General features: G+C 46.2%; 1 protein-coding gene across 3 annotated transcripts in view; it reads left to right on the plus strand.

Moving 5' to 3' along the window:
• The window catches only part of TAF1B (TATA-box binding protein associated factor, RNA polymerase I subunit B), a 638,950-nt gene that overhangs the window by 468,640 nt on the left and 147,093 nt on the right, over positions 1-23,217 (plus strand). The gene's annotated exons all lie outside the window — the stretch shown is intronic.

Raw genomic sequence — 23,217 nt, forward strand, 5'->3', positions numbered from 1 at the left:
CAAGGCAACCAGCCACACCAGCAGCTTAGGGCCGGTCAGGTGCAGAGGTCAAAGAGGTGCCCAAAACACATAGGCGCGTATGGAGAATAGGGGTGCTCCGGTTCCAGTCTGCCAGCAGGTAAGTACCTGCGTCCTCAGGGGGCAGACCGGGGGGGTTTTATAGAGCACTGGGGGGGGGACACAAGTAGGCACACAAAACACACCCTCAGCGGCACAGGGGCAGCCGGGTGCAGTGTGCAAAGCAGGCGTCTGGTTTTGTATAAGTTTCAATGGAGGGACCCGGGGGTCACTCTAGCGGTGCAGGCAGGCACAGGGGGACTTCTTGGGACAGCAACCACCTAGGAAAGGCAGAGGGTCGCCTGGGGGGTCACTCCTGCGTCAAAGTTTGGTTCCTTCAGGGCCTGGGGGCTGCAGGTGCAGTGTTGGTTCTAGGCGTCAGGTCCCTTGTTACAGGCAGTCGCAGTCAGAGGGAGCCTCTGGATTCTTTCTGCAGGCATCACTGTGGGGGTTCAGGAGGGTCGTCTCTGGTTACTCACGGGCTCGCAGTCGCCGGGGAGTCCTCCCTGAGGTGTTGGTTTTCTGCAGGTCGAGCCGGGGGCATCTGGTGCAGAGTGTAGAGTCTCACTCTTCCGGCGGGAAACGTGAAGTCCTTGGAAGTTGCTTCTTTGATGCAGAAAAGAAGCTGGTTTTGAACAGGGCCGCTGTTCACTGGAGTTTCTTGGTCCTGTAGTCCAGGGCAGTCCTCTGAGGCTTCAGAGGTCGTTGGTCCCTGTCGGATGCGCCGCTGGAGCAGGTTTTCGAAGTAAAAGAGACAGGCCGGTATGGCTGGGGCCAAATCAGTTGTCATCTTCCTCCTTCTCTGCAGGCTTGTAGGTCAGCAGTCCTTCTTCTTTCTTCAGGTTGCAGGAATCTGATTTCTTGGGATCTGGGGAGCCCCTAAATACTGAATTTAGGGGTGTGTTTAGGTCTGGGAGGCCAGTAGCCAATGGCTACTGTCCTTGAGGGTGGCTACACCCTCTTTGTGCCTCCTCCCTGTGGGGAGGGGGGCACATCCCTAATCCTATTGGGGGAATCCTCCAATCTCAAGATGGAGGATTTCTCAAGGCAGGGATCACCTCAGCTCAGGACACCTTAGGGGCTGTCCTGACTGGTGGGTGACTCCTCCTTGTTTTTCTCATTATCTCCTCCAGCCTTGCTGCCAAAAGTGGGGGCAGTGGCCGGAGGGGCGGGCATCTCCACTAGCTGGGATGTCCTGGGGCGCTGTAACAAAAGGGGTGAGCCTTTGAGGCTCACCGCCAGGTGTTACAGTTCCTGCAGGGGGAGGTGAGAAGCACCTCCACCCAGTACAGGCTTTGTTCCTGGCCACAGAGTGACAAAGGCACTCTCCCCATATGGCCAGCAACATGTCTGGTGTGTGGCAGGCTGGCAGAAACTGGTCAGCCTACACTACAAGTCGGGTAGGTATTCAGGGGGCATCTCTAAGATGCCCTCCTGGTGTATGTTACAATAAATTGCACACTGGCATCAGTGTGCATTTATTGTGCTGAGAAGTTTGATAACAAACTTCCCAGTTTTCAGTGTAGCCATTATGAAACTGTGGAGTTCGTGTTTGACAAACTCCCAGACTATATACTCTTATGGCTACCCTGCACTTACAATGTCTAAGGTTTTGCTTAGAACACTGTAGGGGCATAGTGCTCATGCCCATATGCCTCACCTGTGGTATAGTGCACCCTGCCTTAGGGCTGTAAGGCCTGCTAGAGGGGTGACTTACCTATGCCACAGGCAGTGTAAGGTTGGCATGGCACTGTGAGGGGAGTGCCATGTCGACTTAGTAATTTTCTCCCCACCAGCACACACAAGCTGTGTGTCAGTGTGCATGTGCTGAGTGAGGGGTCCCCAGGGTGGCATAAGACATGCTGCAGCCCTTAGAGACCTTCCCTGGCATCAGGGCCCTTGGTACCAGGGGTACCAGTTACAAGAGACTTACCTGAGTGCCAGGGTTGTGCCAGTTGTGGAGGCAAAGGTACAGTTTAGGGAAAGAACACTGGTGCTGGGGCCTGGTTAGCAGGGTCCCAGCACACTTTCAAATCATAACTTGGCATCCGCAAAGGCAAAAAGTTAGGGGGTAACCATGCCAAGGAGGCATTTCCTCACACTGACTCTGAGGCTGCTGGGCCTCATGGCCTCCTGCATCCTGCAAGTAACACATGACAGATGGCATATGCGGGCTCTGCAGTGGGACCTGAAGTTCCAGTGAGCGCAGCATCAGGGGAATCTCTCCGACCTGGTCCAGATCTGGGAGGAAACTGCGAAAGACCTGCAGTGGTGGCTTTCGAATCCAAATTGGGTCCAAGGCAGATCTCTCTCCCTTCCCCAACCAGATCTCTCTATAGTGACTGATGAATCACTTTTGGGTTGGGGTGGCCATATGGGAGAGGAGGAGATCAGAGGCCTCTGGTCTCCGGCGGAGTCTGGGCTGCATATGAATTTGCTGGAGCTCCGGGCGATCAGGCTTGCGTTGAAAGCATTCCTTCCCTCTCCCAAAGGGAAAGTAGGGCAGGTGTTCACGGACAATACTACTGCCATGTGGTACTCCAACAAACAGGGCGGAGTGGGGTCCTGGACCCTTTGTCAGGAGGCACTATGCCTCTGGACATGACTGAAACATCCGGGCATTACCCTGATGGTTCAGCATCGGGCGGGCTCCCTCAACGCCAGAGCAGATTACCTCAGCCGTCGATGCACAGCTGATCACGAATGGCGTCTCCATCCCGAGGTGGTGTAAGGTCTCTTTCAGCAGTGGGGAGAGCCTTGGTTAGATCTGTTCGCCTCCGCAGAGAACGCGCAATGTCAGCTGTTTTGTGCATTGGAGTTTCCAAGGTGGCACTCGCTCGGAGACGAGTGGAACTCCGGCCTCCTTTACGCCTTCCTGCCTATCCCTCTTCTGCTTAGAGTTCTCAAGAAAATCAGGAACGACCGGGCCCAAGTCATCTTGGTGGCTCCAGACGGGGCACGGAGAATATGGTATCTAGAGCTATTGAGCATGTCCATCGATCCTCCACTCAGACTGCCTCTTCGGGCGGATCTTCTGTCACAGCAATTGGGGACGGTTCTTCACCCGAACCTGTCCAACCTCTGCCTTCATGCGTGGAGATTGAGCCGCGCCAGTTGACGACTTTTTCCTTTCCCCCTGAAGTCTGCAATGTTATGTTGGCAGCCAGGCGGCCATCAACCAAAACTGTATACGCCTGTCAGAATAAATTTGTGGCATGGTGTACCAACAAATCTGTTGATTCCCTTTCCGCCCCTCTATCCGAGGTTCTTCTGTTCATTCTTTCTTTGGCCCAGCAGGACTCTGCTTTGGGCACCCTTAAAGGGTATTTATCTGTCATTTAAGCCTTTCTTAGGCTACCTGATCAGCCCTCACTCTTCTAATTTCCTATTGTGAGTAGATTCCTAAAAGGGCTCACCCATTTATTTCCTCTTACTCCATTTATCATGCCTCAGTGGGACCTTAATCTTGTACTTACTTGATGTGTACCCCCTTTGAGCCAATGCATAACTGTCCCTTGCAGCTTCTCACCTTCAAAACTGTCTTTCTGGTCACCATCACCTCTGCTCGCAGGGTGAGTGAGCTTCAGGCTCTTTCCTCAAAACCTCCATACTCTGTGCACCCTGACAAAGTTGTGTTGCGCACTAGGGCTTCCTTCCTTCCTAAGGTGGTTACACCCTTTCATGTAGGCCAGTCCATCACTCTGCCTACTTTCTACGCACCCCCACATCCTTCCCATGAGGAGTAGAGACTCCACCGTCTGGACCCAAAAAGAGCTTTGGCGTTCAACCTCAATCGTACTAAAGATTTCCAGGTGGATGATCAACTCTTGGTTGGGTATGTGGATGTGAAAAAAGGGAAGGTGGTGCAAAAGCGTACCATCTCTCGATGGGTGCTTCTTTGCATCAAAATGTGCTACGCTTTGGCCAAAAAGCAACCTCCTACTCCCGATGTCATCACGGTGACCAGGATGCCAACGACGCCCGCGGAGTCGACCGACGCCACCTGCCGACGCGCGAGGGTATTGCTCAAAGAAAAATCTCCAGATCCAGTCTGACGCCTGGAAGAAAATTCTAAGGTGAGGAATCTGCAACTAGAATATGTCTCTACCAGATATTTTGTTACCAGAGGTAAGTAACTTGTACTTTAGTCCCATGTGTGATGGGGTATGGTATACCCTTTCATTCTATATGTTGTAATGGCAGACTTAGCTGTAGGTGTGGGGAAATGTTATTCAAAGCTTTACTTTGGGTGAAGGAGCATTGGTGGTATCTTGTGCCTTTTGGAGGTAAAATTGGACTCTTGCAATTCCTTACTACATCTTTCATATTTAGTTGATCCTGGTGCTGATCAAGTCTTTGGATCTAGAGTACATACTGTGAAGCACTCATTTGTGGGGTTTACAAATAAAGCTGATACAATTGAACAGGTAGGTGACAAGAGTTGACTTTTCAGGGACATATGCAACAATATTTGGACGGCAAGCAAACATTCACCATGCTTTTACAGCAGGAAGCAGATTCACTTGTCCATGTACTGAGAAATGCAAATGAGGGCAAGTGGAGAAACTAACATAATTCACTCCATGGCCTCAGCTCACTAAGGGAGTTGTAACTGCAATTTACAAGCCCAGGAAGGAAGCACTAGGAAAACAAAAGGCACCATTCCTTCGAATTTTCAGCAAAATAATCTGTATTCACAGAAACAAACACGAAAGTCTATACAAGGTTTATGGGTCATGTGACCAGTAAACCTCTGATTCTTTGGAAAGCAAAGATCTGGGGCAGGACAGGGTGGTGGAGAAAGTTGTCCCAGAAGCATACAGGCCTAGGAACGACGCAGTGAACATTTTACAAAGCAATCTGATGGAGCACTGAGAGAGGGAGAATGATTTGAGACTGAAATGGAAGTTGGGCAGCATCCAGGTATCTTTTATTTCACCTCTGCCACCAGCTTCCTGCAGCTGCCCCAGATTTGTGACCCTAACATGGCAGAACCTTTGATTCTGACATATATGATAACGTGTAGCCAGATACCATATAATTTCCTATTTTATCAACCCCAAATATGGCAAATACCAAACAAAGTAAAAACAGCAAACAAATTACAGATAGAAGATAAACTGTATTCTAATATATACATTGGGGCATATATTTACATTGGCGGTAAATACCGCCTACAGCCGCGGTGAGGGCCACCAACATACTGCAACGGCGGCTACCATCTGTTTACCATATTATGAGCACTGCCTGAGTACCGCCACAATAAGGGTGAAAATCTGGCAGTGCTCATGGTGGTGAACGGTGGTAAGCTGGCGCTGCTAACACCAGCACCACCTTGCCCGAGGGACTATGCCAGCCTATTATGACCAGTAATACGGCCTGGCAGTGTTCTGCTGGTGATAGCCGCGCCCCTTCCCATTCCCTGCTGGACGCCCTCCTCGCTGGACAAGGTAAGTCGGGCGTCTGGCATGGGAGTGGGTGGGAGGGTGGGGGAGTTGTGTGTGTGTGTGTTTGTGTGTGTCTTAGTGTGTGCATGAATGTTGGAGTGTGTGTGTGTGTAAATGTGTGTGTTGTGTTGTGTTTGTGTGAGTGAATACGTGTAAGAATGGTGAAGTGAGTGCGTGTCTGCATGTCAGTGTGATTGTGTTTAAGAATGTGTGTGAGTATGTCTGGAAGTATGCATCTATGAATGCGTGTATGCCACTGTGTGTATGAATGCGTGTATGCCAGTGAAAGTGAATGGGTGTATGTGTGGTGCAGGTGGGTGTCTTTGTGTATGTGGGTAGAGGGTGTGGGGTGAGGGGCACTACGACTGTAGTGGGGGGTGATGTATGTGGCTGTCGGGGTGGGGTCAGTTGTGTGTTCTGTGCTTGTCTGCGGGTCTGTGCATGTATGGGGCAGTGGGTGAGTGAGTGGATTGTAGGGGATGAGAGGGTGAGTGAGTGGATCAGGTGGGTGGGGGGTGAATTTAGATGGCGGGGGTGGGCCAATCAGGTTAGTGTTGGGGGGCTGGGGGAGCCGCCTCTTGGTGACAGGGAAGGAATTTCCTGTCACCGGTAGGGCCTACCGCCGTGGTTTTCTTGGCGTTACTAATGCCACGAAAACCATGGTGGTAGGCCAGCTCATAATGCCATGGGAGGTACTATGTTAGCTGCCGGGCTGGAGATAGACATCTCCGGCCCGGTGCCGGTATGAGTTGAGAAGTGGTGGGTTGGCTACCGCCAACCCGCCAGTCCCAGCGGTATGTACGACCAGCCTGTTGGTGGTAATACCGCCACATTAACCCTGGTGGTCAGAAGACCGCCAGGGTCATAATGAGGCCTTAAGTCTTTTGAAAAATGTGGTTTCCTAGAGATTCTCTTGGGAAGCAGATGACTAAATTACTTCAAACTACTGGTAGCCGAGTTCCCACCAATAGTAGAGTGAAGCTGATATTTACTGAGTCCAGAAGAACATATTTCCAAATTGGAAAATTGACCTTTTCATTTTTTTTTTTATTTTTTTTTATAGATATTTCAAGTTCTGCCATCTGATGTCTTAACTGCATGCTTGAAGGTCTTAATGACTTGCCGAAGTTCGGAGAACTTTGGCCATTGTTTTAGAGCCCACTGGGACACAAATCTTCACCCACTCATTTATTCCAACATTTATTTCTATTACAGCATGCCTTTTTGTCAAACTTTGTTCCTCTCGTCCACTTAGTCATGTTCATGCTTTCCCCACTCATCCCCCACAGAAAAACACACCAAACTCTTATTTCAGTTTGTCCATTCAGGAACCTATCTATTGTTGGTCTTCCTTCCTCTAAACAACTCAAAAGCACAATGGCCACTACTAGTATTCTGAACTAATCTATATGCAACCATTCAGACTTTGACCTCTTTTTTCCAGTCAACTTGATTTAGCAGTTTGATATTCCTCTTGTATAGTTTTGCTAAACCTCTCTACCATTAGTTTGTGGGTGATTTTGTTGTAGTTTGGACTCTTGCTCTAGGCAAGACTGCTGGTTAAAGGATGACAGTACTTTAGTTTGTAGGTGACTATACCTATCCTACAACAAATCGCAACTGTTGTCCCAACCTTACCGGCTCACTAGCAGTACCTCACCAGAAACACAACAGTAAAAAGGTGATTTGTGACAGCCTTTACGCATGGACTCAAAGATAAGACTTGTCAGTGAGTGTCGGGGTTAAACGGAGATTACCCCTTTCTCACAGATATATCATGTCTACTATAAACACAGGCAATGACAAAGATGCAGTAAAGTTTCAATAGTTTTTATTTAACACAACTGCAATTTGCGATAAGTTGCATGGGCTGCAATGATTAGGATAAGGAATAATGCAAGGAACAGAATTTGAAGACGAGAGTCATTATTACAAAGACCCCCACCATCTTGCAATGCATGTAAAAGACATATGAGATGTAATATGCCCTAATACCCTAATGTGATAGGCCTAACCTCCTACCTAAAGGTGAGCTGGGTTTGCTAAACCTAATCTGCCAATGCCATGTCCATGAGAGGAGCCCCCAACCTTTGTTACCTTGGAATGAGGTCTCTATCTCAGACTCCGCAGGGACACGAAGACTGGGTCAGCGTCAAGACAACGTGCATCATTGATATCTGCGATGGTGGCGATGCCCTCTGGTCGGAATCCCTCTGATTATTTTGTCTAAAGTGCGATGTATTTATACAGATCTACCAGGACCCCTGACGTAGGTTTGTTCCCAAACAATAGATAACAGACATGTTGGGACTGCAATTATTATAAAGAATCCCTCGAAAGTATAGAGAGGGAAAATCCCAAGTGTGAACACTTACTGTTTGTTTGTCTTTATTGCTTGATCTTGACGCCTTAGTGCGGTGGCACTGATAATGCAAAACGTAACAGGTGGCCTAACTATAAACAAGGCAGCCATCTTAGATGAATTAAATTATTAAATGGCTAAGACAGAGCAAGCTAAGTAGGTTAAAAGTCACGAGGTGACGGGGGCACGAGTCTGCAAGCCAGAGGCTAAGCTTACTCCTGTTATCCCATTAAAACAAACTAGGATTCACTACACCCTCCCCATTGCCGTAACAGGTATGACGAAGGTACAGGAACCCGAACGCTAAAATTGCTCTGAACTAAAAAGCTACACGCATAAAAACTAGCAAAAAAAAAAATCTTACAAATGTGTTAAAAAGGTAATGAAAACAGTTAAGCTAAAATACATACAGAGATGTTATTGTCAACCATGACAAGCACAGCGTGCCAAAGCAAGTTAATTTAAATGCATGATTTTAATCAGGAATGGCAAGCCAATTCATCAATTTATTTGCTGTATGCATGATCTCGAAGAGTGTCATCAAAGTCACCAACCAAGGACCTAAAAAATGAGTCCACATCATCTGATGTTAAATCGAGTGCTGGGTGGACAAACGGATCCACACAGCAGTAGTGAGCAGTACTTTCTGATGTAAAGTCATCCGTTGCAGTGCCGTCCTCCATGGTAGATCTCAAAACAGAAGGCTCATAGGTGGCCTCGTGGAGCAACCTCAGTCTCAAGGGGCATGACTAGGGGACATCAGCAGTTCGTGGCCCACAGGAGGTGGTGCAACAGCAAGACAGACCAAAGGCAGATGTTCAGAGAGGCACCATATGCAGTGGAAAACTGGTTGTACGCACCAGAGAAGGGGCCGAAATGACAACGGACAGTCATGCTCCAGTTCCACCAGCAAGGGTGCACAGAAGATCCGAACCATGCGTTCACAGCACAGTGGTGTTGGTGGGAGCGGCTCCATTGCTCTGCGTAGCTGGAAAGAAACAACCACTGCGAATCAGAAGAAATAGCAGTAGTAGTCCGCCAATTAAAGCCAAAATTATTGAAACGCCACCAAACAGACTTGAAAAGGGCGAATGGATGGCCGACTGGATGATTCGAAGACAGTCTGGAAGATGGACTCGAAACCAGACCTGACAGCCTTAAAGAAATGGACAATCCCAGTAGTGCTCGAAGCATTGAATATTCTGGATACCAGTTCTCCAAAGTGCTTGGGGAAGTTGGTATTTAATAGGAATTGTATCTCGGCTGATGATCTTGCAATCTGGAGAGCATACGTCTCCTTTGCGGATGTCAAGTTGACCTGTTTTTGAAACAATGGCGCCTTTAGCCTGCTCAGCTTGTCATAGTTCACATTAATAGTATCTATGTGGGGCCACATGCCAGATAATTTTATCTCTCGTGTGGGGGGGAATAAAACATATCCACAGCACGTAACAACCTTCGTGACCGAGATTGCGTAGGCAATTCTGGTTGCATGCTGCAACAACTTTGATCGTTCAGTACCACATAACTTCCATTGTAAAGTACATGAAATACCAGGCGAATTAAAGGGACGGGAGCACCCTTCAGAAAACAGGCTATGTTTGCGACCCCCGCATTGCAAAGACCGTGAAGGGACACCTGCTTTCATATCATTGAATGACCAACAGCAGTCTCACATTTGCTTCTGCTAAGAAAAGACCTCTGTTTCGCCATTCAGACATTTATAATCAAAGGGCAACTCCCACTCTTCCTTAATATAGCTATCTCCTAGTTGCTCCTACCTTCTCACTGCAAGATGTTTCAGGCAGCTTGAGAAACGAAAGGTTGAAATGGGTAAATTAATTATGCCATGTAAGAGCCAGATAGTTGAAGGACTCTCTGCTACCGTGAAGGGCAACTTATCTAGTTTCTCTACGTGAAGCATGGTGAAACTAGCCTCCCTTTTAGCCATTGTCTGTTGTTCTCTGGAAAAATTAAAAGCAGTGAAGAATTCACTCCTGTTAATGTACTTCCATGGAATACGGCCATTTTTCGGTGTCTGTAAAGTCCAATCCAGCTGCATGATGGAACGTAGCTGTGTCTGTCCGTGATATAACCGGGACAAGTCTGTCTGAGTGATATCGATAGCAGATGACACTATATTTGATAGTGAATAAATTCTGTTGGACAGAGTATTCATGCCGTTGTCGACAACCGCTAAAGCCTTCTCTAAATTTTCCTTATCCAATTACCTTAAACGCACAGCAGCCTCAATCTGTGAAATTTTCCAAATTTCATTGTACATAGCATAAAGGAACCTTTTCGAGCGCTGTTTTCTAGGACCCAGCTGAAAATCCTGCAAGTCTACATCTTCAGAAAGAGTGTTCGGGTGTTTCTTAACTGCGGCTAACGTGTTGGTCTGCACCCATTGTTGGCACAGTTTACCCACACTGTATGTCGTAATTATACCTGTATGTTGACCCGATATAAAGCGAGGGTCTGGCCTGTTAATTGAAAAAAAACCTGAAGAGTTCAAGAAACGCGCTTGACACTCATTAGTGTCAGTGGGCCATATTAACCACCGCCTGGACTGGAAAGTGAAGAATTATAGGTACCAGCCTTAACCATTGCATCTAGCCTTTCCTCTGTGACATTAAGGAAGTATTGCCAATCTTTAAACCTCGCTGGAGTGGGGATACTGGGCGTGTTCATGTCTTTAATTTTTGCTAACCCTAGACAGGATGTCTGCAGTATCATTTAAGAAAACCATTTGCACAGGGGTCAAGCATGCTCGAAATAAAGCCTCCCTACCCTGTATCTTCCAATCTTGTGTTCCCCATACACTTCAAGTCAATAGTGCTCTTCCAGTATTCGTAACCTTCAACTGCGAGCCGGGAAACAAAGGGATCTGAATAAATCATTTTTGTGTCAGTTTGCAAAAATGTTCTAATTTGTGCTGGAGGTATTTTAAAATAATACGACTCTGCTTTTTTGTGTCATGACCAGAAAAATATGTAAATTTATCAGTATAGTATGTTGGGCTCCCCACCTGTGGTGTAGAACAGTGTTCCCACAGTGTGTAGTTTAATACTGGCCTGTATCTAGTGGTACGGTGTAGGTAGTAATGTCCCTAATTGTTATAGCAGAACATTTCCCCATAATTCATTGTATGTTCATATACATCATCACTTTCAAATGTGGATTAGTCCTTCATTTCAGTTAGCATGGAATCAACTGTTTGGACATCCCAATCATCAGAGACAACATCAGGTGTAATTACATCTGTCATAGAAATGTTGAACACGTATGGTATTTGAATAATCTCTGTAGGCCCGTATATATCAAAGGGAACTTTGTCCCACACAATCCCATCAGAAATCGGTATTGCTGTAACATTTACAGGGGACAAGTCTCTTCGGACCTAATGTGAGGAATGATATGGAGTTAAAACTTCATCAGCAGGCTCAACAGAGGAGCGATCAGGAATATAGTGACCATTTATGAGCAAAAAGAAAACAGTCACAAAACCAATCCATAAAAATAATGCTGACAATGTCAGGCAGAACCATAAATAGTTCCACGGGTATATCAAATAGTTATTTTTAATCCATTGATACAGCTTACTTCTTGTTGAAACATTGTCAATCACAGTAGTGGATGAGTCTGAAGAAAAGTCATCAATGTCAATGTCTCTGCAAACACGAGAGCCGGTGCATAACTTGTACTTTGGTCCACTTCGCGTGGAGGCTCTTGGTAGACCGTGTCAGTAGTCTGTGAGGTGTTTGTGTAAAAAAACAGCCAAATCTTGGACAGGAGTGGTCATCGAAGTGGTGACTGGAACTAGCAAAAGTTCATTTTCCGCCCTCCCCATGGTCGAGGAGGTGTCTGGAACAGCATTGGACATTGTTGCATAGTCCGTAGTAGTGTTGTTCTTCCTACTATGTAGATGTATGTCCTCTTGGGTAGTGAGAGGGGATCGGGAACCACCCAAGGGGCCTCTTGGTCTACTGTGAAGGATCAGCCACATGGTATAGTTTGATGTCATCAATGGAAATGAATCTGTTCGTTCGAAAACCAGACAGTGGTGGTAAGGAGACAGCCCTGGTACCTTGAATTCCCAAGACCGGTACAGGTGCTCTGTATGATGGACCGAATTCCTTCTTCACTGCGATCTTCTCACGAACCAGATCCCCAACTTTAGGAATCCAGCCAGTCAAAGTTTTTGCTAAATCCCTTATTCTTAAGGTGGCAGCACTGGTAGATGATTTATCATCACGAAATTGCTGAAGCTCCTGTAAGACAGTGAGACGTTCCAGACACGTCGTCTCACTGTTGTGTCAAATGGTGTTTCTGATGCCACCATACCAGAGGCATCAAGATCTGGAACATACATAGGTATCCCAAAGAGAACCTCATAAGGAGTGTGCCCCCCCAAGGACCGTCTTGGCAGATTATTCAGTGCTCTCTGGACCTCATATAGGTGATGTAACCAACTGCGGCCTGAACCTAATACTTGAGCTGTTAAGGACTGCTTTAGATCACGATTCCACCTCTCAACGACCGAATATCCCTCTGGATGGTATGGTGAGGAGTAATGGAGTTCAACACCCATCGTCTCCATGGTGTCCCTGAATGCCTTAGAGGCAAATGCAGGGCCCTGGTCTGAATGGAATGCTGCAACCGCATATGTACCGATAAAGATCATCAAGTATTTTATAACAGTCTGGGCGTCAGCCGACCGCTCTGGCCATACCCACAGGAATCTAGAACAAGAATCTACAGCGACTAGAGTGTATTTGTATGCACCATCAGGCTGTAAGGGACCACAGTGGTCCAGGTACACACAATGTAGTGGCCTGTTGGACGCTAAGAGGGATGTCTGCGGTGGGCGTTTGATATTAGAGCCCTTTATCTGCTGGCAAATGTCACAGCAAAGGACATACTTCTTTGTTCATCTGCATAGACCAGGCCACCAAAAGCATTTCTGTAAGAGTGTTATCGTGGTCAATATACCAGCATGTGCAGAAGCGACACCCTCATGCGCTGCTTTTACTAGATCTAATCTCTGGTTTTCATTGGGAATCACTCGATCTCCAACCCCAGGAATTATGGCGTAGGCAACATTCTGTGCCCTGATATGGTAAGTATAGTTTGTAGGGTATCCCTTTGGAAGGGGTTGCCTGCAGCCGAAGCTTTCACGGCAGTCAGTATTTCATTATCCAATCGCGTCTGAGAACGAGTCACTGCAGCCACAGAAACCGTAGCTACTGCTGCTTTGGCCGCTTCATCAGCCAATGTATTGCCGGTAACGTGTACTCCTACACGTTGGTGGCCCAATGTATGTACTACATGGACACACAGTAGCTTATCCTTAAGATCCGCCACGCTCCCCCACAATATTTTGTGTTTAATGATGTTCCCTTTAGAATCTCTGAACCCATTCAGCTTCCAATGATTGAGATAATCATTGTATGACTGAACTCAGTAGTATGAGTCACAGACTATTAAAGTCAGGCTTCCTGGCTCAGTATGTTCGAGCGCTAGTATACAAGCTTTAAGTTCAGCCAACGGGGCTGTGCAGTCCCCTAAGGTCTGCGTGTAGGTATTGTGAGGGTGGAAGAGTCCATCTTCCATCACTCCGCTCACGGCTGCGCAAGCTGCGGAGTATTGATGTTTAGCACCTACAGCCGGTTGTGCTGAACCATCAGTGTATATGACAGTATGGTATCTGTCTAGTGGCAAGATATTTAGAGGAGCGGGGTACTCTTGTTCGTACTGGAGAAACTCTTGTGTCTGAAGTTTTGGATAAAAAATGTAATCGACATCAGTGGCAGTCAGAGACGTTGCCCATTGAATCCAGCGTGGATGTAATGCTTTAGCGTTTGGAACGCTTGCTTTGGTGACAGCCTCTAAGGCCGGCACTGGGGAGACAGCAATAATACGTTTCCCCTGGGCAAGTGGCCTCTCTTTTATGACAGCCACCTGAACTGTCATCAGAATCTTTTCTGTAGGTGCAAAACGCTGTTCTGCATTAGAGTATAAATGTGATTTATATGCTATGGGTACTGTGTCACCCTCATTGAAGGTGACATAAGTAAATCCAATGGCACCAGCAATTATTCTGATGACCACATTTGTTTTATTGTCACGTCTGTGTAAGTGTTTAGCTTCTAGCATGTCCTGTTGCATTTCCCTAAGGATGCATGTGTGTTCAACCGTCCAGTGTCTGCTCGAAAAATTGGGCTGAACCAAGTCATAAAGTGGCTTGATACGTTGTGCATATTCTGGAATGTATGTTCTGCCAAAATTAAAGAAACCTAGTAATGACTGCAGTTCCTTAAGCATGTTAGGAGGTTGCAGATGAGCACATTTCTCTAGAAAGTGCAGGGCCAGGCTCTTACCCTCGTTTGATAGCTCATACCCCAGGAACAGTACACTGAGAAAGGCGATCTTAAATTTTTTTTTACGTTGAATTAGTAACCGAGGTCTGCAAATCCCAAAATGATCCGATCGACCCTTGCAAGATGAATGTCGAGGTCGTCGTCTGTGAGATATATGTCATCCACATAAGATAACGCCTCGGAATCAATATCATGCAATATTGATGTTACACGGGTGGAAAATAGCCCTGGGCTGTTTTTATAGCCTTGAGGTAAACGACAAAAGCGTTTCTGAGAGCCAAATGAGAATGCACTTAGGTCCGACTTTCGTGTGCTAAGTTCTGGAAGAGAAAAAGCCATTAGATATGTCTAATGTTGTTTTATATTTTTTACGCACTATTTTGTATAGCATATGTACGTGTATGACTATTTAAATGTCTATAATCAATGACTATTCTGTATGAATGGTCCGGCTTTGCAGCGGTGAATAACGGGTTATTCATTGCAGATGTACAGGGCTCAATTACTCCCTGGTACTCAAGCTGGGTGAGGATCTCCCTCAACAGAGCTTTCTCTTCATGTTTAACAGGATATTGTGGCTGCGGTTGGGGTGTAGACCTAACAGGAATAACATGACAAGGGGACTCCTTGTCCCAACCTACAGGATTGCGATATAACGCAGGTGCCTGCGCTAAAGCCCATTCAGCAGCATAGGCTTCTTTTTCTGCTTCTGGAACAAGATCGGAGAAAGAAGCAAAATTACATCTTCCCCATGCGGGAGCTTACAGACGTGTTCAGGTGGCCAGTCTCTTTCAGCCAATAGGATATCACTAGTAAGTTCATCACAAAATATCACACTAATGGTGCACTCCACGTCTATCTGAATTTTTAAGTCAAATACCCTGTCGGTGGGAGAACGCGGCCGTCCGCAGTTTCAACTGCGATAAAATTGCTAGTTGCTGTCGCATCCAGATGATCTTTCAGACTCTGGCGACATATCGTGACCTCTGCTGCGCTGTCTAACAGAGTCACTGCCCACGTCTTGTTCCTCAACAGTGTTCTCAAGTATACTGGCATTTTTAGCTGTCAGTGCTGCCACCTTTTTCTTTTTAAACTGTGGTTTTTGCTGAGGAGTCTTTTCTTCTTTTTTATTGGTAGACTGCGGCAAGTCTTTTTTTTGTTTCACGTATTCAGGACGTCGGTCTGGACGGCCCCCTCTCTCGCCACGTCTATCCGGTGCATCTGGAAAGAAACGAGAGGGACGTGAATCAGTATGTCTTTCTGGATTTTTAATGTTCTCCCTATTTCTGAGATTGTATCTCCTTTCGGAGTTCTCCAGATGTGGAGAATCAGCTCTTATTTCTTCTGTCTTTGAAATCTTTTTGTTTTTCCCAGTGCCTCTTAGAGCCCTCTTGTGCCTGCTTTGTACCCTGCTTATGGGTGGTACCTTGTAACTCCAATTTCTTTGGCTTGGCTCCCAAACTATCCCGGCCTATACTAGTATAGGTGTCGGAAATAATTTTCAGCAGCTGTCTCTCTTGTTCCAGGTGTGGAGTTTCCCGGAGACGCTGGCGTATTGCCAGTGCTACTGCTTCCCCTTTAATATTACTGAGTGTTATTGAGGAAATTGCATCAAAGTTACGCACTAATTTCATCCCCAAATCCAAGGCTGCTGCAGCCCCGTGTTCATTCTGTATTTGTTTTAACACTTCCGGTAAATTGGCAAGTGTCGGGGTACCATGTGTGGTAGTATATATGGCAGCGAAGACTGTACCCCATGTGGCGCAGCCATCCACCGAGGGAACCATCCCAAAGGGCAAGCACATAGTGAGCAGTCTGTTTTTCCAGTGGTCCCGTACGGGGAAACACAGCTCCCAGCTGATTAGTTTTCTGGGCAATCCAGAACGGTATTTTTTCCTGTTCTGCGGGTACCTTACCCATGATAGTATGCACTGTTTGTGGATTAATCCCAGTAGCCAATTGGTAACCACCAGGTACTGTCAGTGCTGGACACGCTGGTGTGGTGCTCAGTGTTCGTATTACGAACTGAACTAATCGTCAATATAATGTCACTAATTCATTATATAAATCTCGCAGATCTGCTATCGACATATTCTGTTGTCTGGGTGATGTGTGTATGTGGAAAACATAGGCCACGGTGGTCCGTCATTACTTAAGGGACCTAGCCTCACTCTTTGCAGTACATGTGGTAGGGCGCCTTCAAACCAGTTCTGGTGCTCTTGGTATGTGAGCGATATTTCATGATACTGGTATGCTCAGTACCGTTGAGGTACGTTTGCAATTTCATATGTGTGGAATGTATGTGTTCTCTGGTCCACCTCCGGAAAGGTGACCCAACAATAAAATGTTTCTGTTTGGTATGCTTCATTAGCCTCTATTATAAGAGTAACATCCCTGTCCTCATCTGTAAGGCAATGCGTTAATAAATGTTGCGTTAGAGCTTATCTGGCATTTTCAGGAATGTCAATGGCAGCAGACATTTTTTATTTCTTTTTTTTTTTTTTTGAGAAAACGGAACACCAAAATGGGGAGTATAAGTCCTTTTATGAGTTCGAGCTCGAACAACCTACAGCTTAATCAGGTGACACCTTTTCAGCTGAGGAGGAATTTCCCAAAGACCACAGACGTCTCTGTATAATGGTACTTAGGGTACCTGTTGTCTGTGAGACAGTGATAGTCGGGGTATCCGTAAATTTGTGCCTAAACACCATCGTTGGTGGCGCCATGTCGTAGTTTGGACTTTTGCTTTAGGCAAGGCTGCTGCTCAAAGGATGACAGTACTTTAGTTTGTAGGCGACTATGCCTATCCTACAACAAATCGCAACTGTTATCCCAACCTTACCAGCTCACTAGCAGCACCTCACCAGAATCACAATAGTAAAAAGGTGATTTGTGGCAGCTTTTACACATGGACTCAAAAATAAGACTTGTCAGGGAGTGTTGTGGTTATACGGAGATTACCCCTTTCTCACAGATATATCATGTCTCATACAAACACAGGCAATGACAAAGATGCAGTAAAGTTTCAATAGTTTTTATTTAACAGAACTGAAATTTGCGATAAGTTCCATGAGCTGCAATGATTAGGATAATGAATAATGCAAGGAACAGAATTGTGAAGACGAGAGGCATTATTACAAAGACCCCCACCATCTTGCAATGCATGTAAAAGAGATACGAGATGTAATATGCCCTAACACCCTAATGTGATAGGCCTAACCTCCTACCTAAAGGAGAGCTGGGTTTGCTAAACCTAATCTGCCAATGCCATGTCCATGAGAGGAGCCCCCAACCTTCGTTACCTTGGAATGAGGTCTCTATCTCAGACTCCGCAGGGACACGAAGACTGGGTCAGCATCAAGACGACGTGCAGCATCGATATCAGCGATGGTGGCAATGCCCTCTGGTCGAAATCCCTCTGCTTATCTGTCTAAAGTGCGATGTATTTATACAGATCTACCAGGACCCCTGACGTAGGTGTGTTCCCAAACAATAGATAACCGACATGCTTGGGACGGCAATTATTATAAACAATTCCTCGAAAGTATAGAGAGGGAAAATCCCTAAGTGTGAACACCTACTGTTTGTTTGTCTTTATTGCTTGATCTTGACACCTTAGTGCAGTGGCACTGATAATGTAACTCATAACAAGTGGCCTAACTATAAACAAGGCAACCATCTTAGATGAATTAAATAATTAAATGGCTAAGACAGAGCAAGCTAAGTAGGTTAAAAGTCACTATGTGACGGGGGCACGAGTCTGCAAGCCAGAGGCTAAGCTTACTCCTGTTATCCCATTAAAACAAATTAGGATTCACTACAATTTCTTATGCATAAAACCATAAGCATTCATGATTTTTTTTACCTCATGAGAGCAAAATTGAATGTGCCAAAATACTTTTGAGATATTCTGTCCTGAAAAAATTCTCAAGAGAGCATATAAAAGCCTCATAATAGATGTCAGCTACACATCCAGTCTCCGACCAAATTGAAATAGATCTGTCATTGCAAATAAATAGAGAGTTGAGCTTTCATCCTTTAAGGGACTCACCAAACCCTTGTCAGTCTCTTGCTATGGACCATCCAGTAGATCTCTATATAACATCGGAGCAGTGCTTACTTTATGAAGTTTATCCCCTTCCCCACACTTATAACATTCCCTGAGCTTCCTTCAATTTATAAATCAAGACCAGGACACCAAAAACCAGAGCAAATACTGGCCATTGTGTTGACCAGTCACAAAAGGCCTTCCTAGCAATATCAAATACTCAAATTACACTGTTTGATAGGGATTACTAATCTGTCGTCCCTGAACAGCAGCCCATCACATAAAGATAATTAATTCTTAATCTCCCAATACGGTTAAACTGGGGCACTAAAAACCTCTTCTCCAGCCAGTCCGCTCTCATATATTTACAGCACATAGCCAGTGTTTCACCCAAATCCAGGTCATTTTCCCACCCCTTCTATTAGATAACCTAACATGTAACCACACACACACACTTTTACCAGACCACACATCATCCTCCACATCACCAGCATTTTTTCCATCTACCTTAATAGCGTTTTCTTTATATACGACTGCAACTCCACAGCCCTGCTGGACAACGTCACAAACTTCGGCCTCAAGCAACTGGTCACCTCACCCACTCACTCAGCGGGACACACGCTAGACGCCATCTTCACCTCCAGCAACCACATCATCTTCACTCACACCACTGAACTCCACTGGACTGACCACCACTGCGTCCACTTCTCCTTCATTAAACCCCCCACCCACCACCAAAACACACTACACCCTACTGCAAGTGGAACAAGATCTCCAAAGAACACCTGATCGCCAACCTCACACAAGCTCCACCTCCCATCACCAACGACCCCAACACCTCGGCCGTGAACCTCACACAATGGTTAGCAACCTGCGCAGACTCCCCCGCCCCTTTGAAAACAAACAACAACACCCGCACCATCAAGACCGCCCCCTGGTTCACCACAGAACTCCAGGCCTCCAAACGAGAATGCCAAAAAATTGAGAAAGCCTGGCGCCAAGAACCATCAATGAGCAACTTCTCTGCCCTCAAAACAACCATGCGCAAACAGCACCAACTCATTCGGACCACCAAACGGGCCTTCTACAAAGAACGCATAGACAACAACATACACAACAGCAAGGAACTCTTTACCATCGTCAAAGAACTCACCAAACCCAAATCCAGCACCATCGACCCTCCACACTCCCAAAATCTCTGCAACTCCCTCTCCAACTACTTTCACTGCAAAATCGCAGACATACACAACAGCAGCTTCACAGCAGCAGCACCCACCATCACCACCACCGACACAACCAACACCACAGCACCCTCACCGCACCGCTCCAACCAACTTCACACCTGGACCCCCACCAATGACGAAATCGGCAAAACCATGAACTCCATCCGCTCAGGCTCCCCAGCAGGCCCTTGCCCCCACCACATTTTCAGCAAGGCCAGCCAAATCATCACTCCCCAGCTCCGTGCCATCATCAACAGTTCCTTCGACACGCAACCTTCCCAGATGTTTGGAAGCACGCCAAAGTCAATGCTCTTCTCAAAAAACCCAAAGCAGATCCGGAAGACCTCACAAACTACTGTCCAATTTCTCTTCTCCCCTTCCCTGCAAAGGTCGCTGAGAAGATAGTAAACGCTCAACTGTCTCGCTTCTTAGAAAAAAACAACATACTCGACGACGACCAGTCTGGATTCCTCAAGAACCACAGCACTGAGACCGCCCTCATTGCCTGCACAGACAACATGAGGACCAGAGTGGACAAGGGCGAGACCGTCGCCCTCATCTTCCTAGACCTCTTTGCAGTTTTTGGCACTGTATGCCACCAACCCCTCCGCGCACGCCTTTTCGACACCGGAATTCGTCACAAGGCCCTGGACTGGCTCACTTCCTTCCTTGCCGAAAGAACCCAAAGAGTTTGCCTCCCTCCTTTCCGGTCTACAGCCACCAAGATCATCTGTGGGGACCCCCAAGGATCCTCCCTCAGCCCCACCCTCTTTAACATCTACATGGCTCCTCTCGCCAACATCCTCCGCCCCCACGGCATCACCATCATCTCATATGCAGACGACACCCAGCTCATCATCTCCCTCACCAGGAAGCCAGCCACTGCTGAGATTAACCTGCACGCCGGACTCCTTGGCGTCGCCAAATGGATGACAGCAAGCCACCTCAAATTAAGCTCAAACAAAACAGAGATCATCATCTTCGGCCCCAACAAGACGGCATGGAACGACTCCTGGTGGCCCACCACCCTTGGACCACCCCCAAAACCCACCACCAACGCACGCAACCTTGGCATCGTTCTACACCCAGCAAATCAACGCCATATCATCCTCCTGTTTCAACACCCTTCGCATGCAAGACTTTCAAATGGATTCCATTAGAAACAAGAAGAACAGTCACCCACACCCTCATCAGCAGCAGTCTGGACTACGGCAACACCCTCTATGCAGGGACCACAACCAAGCTTCAAAGAAAACTCTAGCGAATTCAAAACGCAGCCGCACGTCTCATCCTCAACCTCCCTCGTCAAGAACATATATCCACCCACCTCAGATCCCTACACTGGCTGCCCATCAACAAAAGGATCATTTTCAGAGTCCTCATCCACGTTCACAAAGCCCTCCACGACTCTGGACCGGCCTACCTCAACGAACGAGTAAACTTCCACATACCAACTCGACAGCTCCGCTCTGCCGACATCGCCCTCGCTACAGTCCGCTGCATCCAACGCACCACCTCCGGCAGCAGATCCTTCTCCCACCTCGCCGCCAAGACCTGGAACTCCCTCCCCACCAACCTATGCAAGACCCAGGACCTCCTAACCTTCAGAAAGCACATGGTTTTTTGAGCAGTAACCAGCAACCCCCCCCCACTCCCAGCACCTTGAGACCCTAACGGATGAGTAGTGTGCTTAAGAAATTATTTGATTGATTGATTGATTTGTGCTTCATCCATCACAAGCCTTGCGAGACAATCAGTTGCACTGTTATCTACTCATGGAAGGCATTCTGTTATATTCTTGCAATTCTACAACCCCTATGTCTAAATCTTCTTTTTAATTAATTCCCGCAAAAGTTTGTGATTCGTCCACCCAGTGAATTCAGAACCCCCCCCCCCCCAAAAAAAAACTCAGATTGTTTTGTAAGCCCAACTTCCAGCTTCCTTTTCAATCGCCTAATTATTTCAATCCCTTCCAGAGCTCTAGAAGCACAAGCAGTGTGTCTTTTCTTTCTGCTGAACAGCTTGTAGAAGAACAGCTGCACAGCCTTTACTACTGGCATCTTTAATCACCCTCCATCCTATGAATACAAACCCTCAGATCTGAAGTGCACCTTGATTTATACTTGACATTGTCAAACTCAGTCCTACATTTGTGAGTCCAATTAATTTCCTGTCCTTTCATACAAAGTCTTCTCATTTCCTTGGTTTCCCCAGACAGGCTGGATAAAAACCGTCCATAAAATGTACTCATCCCTAGAAATAAAGTAAATTAAAGTAATTGATCCTTTTTACATGGAGCACATAGATTACAGATAATTTTACTCCTTTATTAGACACTATGGGCCAGATGAACAAAGCCGTTTTGCATTTCTTAACGGTCCAGATCAGTATTTCGGGGCGTTAAGAAATGCAAAATGGCCTTTTCTAATGTACAAAGGTCTAATAGGGAATCGCTTTTAGGGGAATTGCAAAACTGGCCCATTGACACAAATGCAATGGGATTCCTTATTTGCAATTTCCTAATAGCGATTCCGACAAAGTACAAAGTAGGAATCGCTATTGGGAAATCGATATCTCTATGCATAGCATTTTGCATATTTAGGAAATGGAAAATTGCAGTTTAGTACATCTGGCCCTAAATGCCCCAAGACGGATATAATCTTCCCTGCCAAATAAACACTTATCTATATTTAGACTAAGACTTGCCTTCTTGAATTATTCCAATACACTACCAAAAATGTCATTTTCATCCCAGTTTGAACCAAAAATCTGAAAATCATCTTGAAAAAAACATTCATCATGTAATTTCCTCCAAACAGATTGCATCACCCTCTGAATAATGGAGGCAGCTGAAATGAACCCAAATGGCATTCTTAAAAATGTGAACGGTGCCATTGGTGTAACAAAACGTGTACGTTCTTGGGAGTCAAGATTGATTGAGCTACCCTAAAATAGTCCCCCTTGAGGGTAATGTACATTTTCCCAGGAATTACGTAATTGTTAACGTAAATATCTGTGTCACTAGACAACATAAAATAGCCTGATTCCACAGAAAGGTCTGTATATGAAGTAAAAGCTTTTCTCGATGTGTCCACCCAAGTATTATTCCCCATGGGATTGAAGGTGGCATAAATGCAATGGAGGTTTAGTTCTGACCAGGCACCAATGGGGGAAGCCAGCAGTTAATTGATGTATGGCTTGGTCACCATATTGTCTGCCATGACCAGCAAAGTCTTCCTCTCTTAAAACAGGGATAACAGCATATGGCCCAAACATATGGCCCAATATAAGTAAATGTCGGAAAGCTCGTTCCAGCTCAAGGTTCTGGAAGACTTTAGGGAAGCCAGAACTGATCTGTGGGCGAAGTACACAGTACTACACTAAAGGACTATGCTCTGTAGCTTAAGTCTACTATAGGGCTAAGGCATAAAGGTTTTTGCTTTAAGTGGCTACAGGCTGATATAGGATCAGATGTGATTCACCAACCTAATGCTGGTCTTAAGAACTCAAAATATTTTTTTGAGTAAACAGACTTTTTTTATAATCCATGTTTTCTGTCTAGTGTGCACACTTGCTACTGGCTAAACTTAGTGATCGAAGCTATGTTGCATATCTGTACATTTGCTGTAAATAAACCTATGAATATATTTGACCAGGTTAACCAGGCTCTAAAATAGAAAAGAAAACGTATGTTTGGCAT

Source organism: Pleurodeles waltl, chromosome 5 (genome assembly GCF_031143425.1).
Source record: "Pleurodeles waltl isolate 20211129_DDA chromosome 5, aPleWal1.hap1.20221129, whole genome shotgun sequence".
Taxonomy (NCBI): domain Eukaryota; kingdom Metazoa; phylum Chordata; class Amphibia; order Caudata; family Salamandridae; genus Pleurodeles; species Pleurodeles waltl.